The sequence below is a fragment of the Dermacentor variabilis genome, chromosome 4 (assembly GCF_050947875.1).
Source record: "Dermacentor variabilis isolate Ectoservices chromosome 4, ASM5094787v1, whole genome shotgun sequence".
Taxonomy (NCBI): domain Eukaryota; kingdom Metazoa; phylum Arthropoda; class Arachnida; order Ixodida; family Ixodidae; genus Dermacentor; species Dermacentor variabilis.
The window spans coordinates 179142349-179146730 of NC_134571.1; the positions used below are offsets into that span (position 1 = coordinate 179142349).

The following is a 4382-nucleotide window of genomic DNA, read 5'->3' on the forward strand; positions in this document are numbered from 1 at the left end:
GCGTGCCCAAGTACTGCACTATATAAAATCTATATTTCCTGATCGACTCAGTTGTTTGTCGCCAAAGTTCGTTTGATTTTTCTTTCATTTGCGTTCATTTTACATTGTTTGTACTTCGTACGCTATTATTCCGAGCTATTTTCGAAAAAAAAAAGCGGTTTGCGCTTATTGTAGAAATAAGGAAGAGGAAGCCCCTGTAGGAAAGCTCTGATAATTACTATGCGACGCCATAACGTGCGCTGCAATACATTCGCGTATGCAGCATACTGGTGTGAGTTTCCACTGCTTGCTCTCCCTTCAGCAACAAACAATGTGCGAATGCTTCGAGCTCAGCACTGTCTTGCCACAGTTCAAGCCACAAATGCAACGCGCCCGTGCTCTGCGTACCGTCGAAATTCCGCACGGAAACAGCGCAAAAAAGGCCGCAGCGCGCTTGGCAGCCGGTGCATAAGCTTTCGTCCGGGGCGACGGCCGACCAACGGGCCTCTCAGCGGCAGTGCCCCACATCCGGCGGGGCCAACGCCACCGCGTTGTCCCACTTACGTAATCCTGACCCACATGGCAATAAGCAGGGGTCAACCCTCGCCCTCGGCTCCTTTAAGAGCGAAAGTCGGTCCGTCGTCACACTTTCTCCCACCTGAATCGTTCGCCGGCCAAGCGAGGAAGCCGCCGTCGTTCACATCTTCCACGCGGCAAATCAGACGGACAGCACCCGTAGCCATGGCCTCGCTTAGGATCGACTACGTGGACCAGCTGCGTCAGTGGCTGTACACCAAGGCTGATCCTAGGACGCGCGACTGGTATACCGTGGGAGATCCCGTCTTCATCACGGTCATAGTGTCGAGCTACTTGCTCTTCATCTACGTCCTCGGACCACAGCTGATGGCGTCACGCAAGCCCCTGCCCATCAAAAGACTCATCAATGTCTACAACGTGTTCATGGTAGTGTCTAATGCCTTCTTCTGCTGGAAGTTCCTGGCCAACTCCTACCTCTACGGCGGCTACAATCTATTCTGTCAGGGAATGAACTACTCGACGGACGAGCACTCGCTCAACATCATGTACTACGGCTACTTCTACTTGTTCGTGCGCGTCGCCGACTTCCTGGATACGGTGTTCTTCGTGCTGCGCAAGAAGTACGACCACATCACGCGCCAGCACGTGATGCACCATTCCCTGGTGGTGGTCAACGGCTGGCTCTTCTTAACGTTGGGCGGCGATGGGCAGACTCTGTTCGGCCTCATCATGAACTGCGCCATCCACGTGGTCATGTACAGCTACTACTTCCTCGCCGCCTGTGGGCCAGAGTACCGGCGTTACGTGTGGTGGAAGAAGCACCTCACCACCGCTCAGATCGTGCAGCACGTGCTCATAATCGCTCACGGCTTCATCACTATCTTCTATGACTGCGGGTATCCCCGGTACTTGCTCTTGGTGGCGATGCCTCAGGGGATGCTGGGACTGGCGCTCTTCATCAACTTCTACTTCTTCGAGTACAAGCGTAAGACATTCTCTGAGGCACTCACCGACGGCGTGTGCATGCTCAAGAGAGACTAGTCGTGAGTTCGTCTATCCTTGGTCATCGGACGGGAAGGACTACGGGTGCCTGTAGTCAGTCGACACGCGGCCGTTCTTCAGTCATTGCCAGCGCTTCAACACCACGTGTAACATATGAGGACTGCGAATTTCGTTGTCTGCAATGCAACGAGCCCGTTCTTCCGTCCACATAATCAAAGCACCACTACAGCGCTCCGTGCTTCAAGTGAGCCACAGTTACAACAAATGGCGATGCAATCTGACCGTATGCAGCCTGACAAAGTGCGCAACTATTCTGATGAAAGTGTATTCCTCCGCAACGTGACTCATGCAAGCCATCAACGTCCTGTAAGCGAGCCTTGGTACAAGATGTTTCTTAATTGTGTTCGTGAAAACTCTACAATTGACACGAAATGTCCGCAGTGCTACACTTTTTGGGGAGAAAAGCGGGTTATGCTTGCGGCATATTTTGTTCATGAGCTCAGAGGCAGTCATTCACTACTGCGAAGATTGTAGCGTCCATCGCTTGTCTTGGCGAATCCATACCGTCAAGTGTCGTAGCAGGACTTCCTCAAAGAAGGGCGTGTAGGGTATTATTGAAATATTAGGTCCCTGATGGTTGGCTTTATACCTAGAAGTATGTAAAATTCCCGTTATGACAGAACCTACCAGACTCCTGATGCCCGTCAAAGAAGCTAAGAGAATAAATAGCCGTGATTTATAGGAGTGGAGCTTTCTGGTAAAAATAAAATGCATATGTTGGTGGTTTCATGAAGGAGAATTAGGTTCGGCTAGGAAAACCTCAGATTGACATCTTCTTGCCTAATCAATCGTGAGTGCCCAAAAGCTGTGCTAGTTTCTCGGGATTGTTGGCGCGCGCTATAGTGCGTAGTTTGCTGCGCATGCTGTGAGCTGCTAAAGTAGAAACAGGTACGCAACTTAACCTTTCTCGCTGCCCTCAGTCGATCTCTCTAAATGAGAGGCGAAATAGAGGGATATCCGTTTTTCCAAAGCAGGGCGAACTGAAGGATCTTGCTTAATTTGAGTGTGTTTCATCATGCGTGTCGTTAAGATACTGGCAAGCTTTTGGGCCTCAGTGTAAGGGCAAAATTATCTATGTTTCTAACGTAACCGACCAGCCCAAAGCCCAAGTAAGTAATCATATATTACTTTGTCTAAATTAAGTGGCAACTATATATGTATGAGTGGTGGCACAATTTCACCATCACAACTGTCGCAAAAAGTAGAGACGTAATTCAGTTGTGTATTTTAGCAGGGCAAGCTTACTATGCACTGTACTATAGCAGTGTGAATGTGAAAGAGTAGGATATGCTCGAACAATGAGCACATTTCTAAAGGACGTGCAAAAAAGAGAACAGCCAAAAGCAAAACATGTTAGTGGCAATTCCGCGTTCGAGCTTGTCGAGACGATGTCATAAAGTCAGATATAAATAATTTTCCATGGCTGGTTCATAGTTATTTCTGCATCAACAGCAGCAGACAATTTTAGCAGAGCTTTATTTTTACCAGGGTCCTTCGTATTGAAGGACCATGGTTTTACCGTGCACGCATCCAAACCTTTGCTAGTATTCGACCAAAGAGCGCCGCCCTAGGCTTGGGCGGCGGTATGCTTCACGGTATCAGGGGTAATAGGAAGTTATACTAAGTATAGGCGGGCACCAAAAACATGGTAAAGTGTTTTGCAAACGTTAAGACAGTTTATCCGGTATTTTGCACTTATAACTTCAAAATTATGCTCTTACTCGATTAAAAGTTGTCAAAAGTGATTGTATCCAAGTTGTTTCAAGGCAAAGGAAGTACAGCATTAAATAAAATAAGCGAGGGCCTTTATTAGGAGCTGAAAAGCCAGAAATCATAAACTCTGCACTATGTGGCGTTTGCACACTCCCATCGCTCCTTGTTATAAATTCACTAGCCCGCGCATTACCGTATCAGCCTATGACGCCGTATACACCTGTAATTTCTAAGTGTGTTAAAATCAACAATGGACTTAAGAATTGTGAAAATTCCCAATCTGCAGTTTTTTCATCACTTAGTGCGTTTTGGCGTGCCACGATGTACCCCCAGAGCAAAAAATAAAGTAGGAACTTCATATGGCCGGTAGTGTACGATGATATTCCTCCATTCTTGTTTTTCTGAGTTTGGGAGAACATCAAATTGGACTTATTACATGCTCTGTAGGTAGCTCAGTCAAACAAGTGTCATTTCGTGGCATGCCCGGAAATATCGAGGCCGGCATGAAGACCACGGCAGGGCCCTTTCGTTATCGTAGCACGAAAGTTGGCAACAGCGTTTAATGCGTCATTCGCACGGGAGATTTAAAAACCACTCTAGTTGAGGTCACGCTGTCCCATATTTTTGCCCGCACTGAGCTCAAACTAAAGATCTACGTTCTCATCAGCTGTGACTCATCTGCCGAGTGGCGTAAACCTCAACAACTGATACCTCATCGTGTCAGTGCCATTGCCGTAGGTTCAATGTTTAGATCGCGCGACAAGACAAGACGCAAATGCGCGTGGCAGATATTTCATTGCCAGGCCGGAAGGCGTCTCGGTGTGACGGTGACCCGGTTTTCGCCCAGCAGCTCCCCGCGCGTGCGGTCAGGTCGGGCCGGCCGCGCCGGTGTATGTGGGACGCGGTTGTGCAAGTGAATCAAGCAGCGTGCGTCTGGCCACTCCACTCGCTTTCTTTCACAATGCATTTCGCTCGAGCCGCGATTGAAGACGATAGGCCTTTCCTCACTCTGCAGCGGCTTTAGATCGCAACCTTAGCGCTGCTCCGGTATCTCCAAATGAGTTGCTCTCAATTGCTCTGAATTATGCTGT

At 48.7% G+C, this 4382-nt stretch overlaps 1 pseudogene; it reads left to right on the forward strand.

The window, feature by feature from the left end:
- The first annotated feature begins 720 nt into the window (after window positions 1-720).
- On the forward strand, window positions 721-1557 carry LOC142578081 (very long chain fatty acid elongase 7 pseudogene; annotated as a pseudogene).
- The last annotated feature ends 2825 nt before the right edge of the window (window positions 1558-4382 follow it).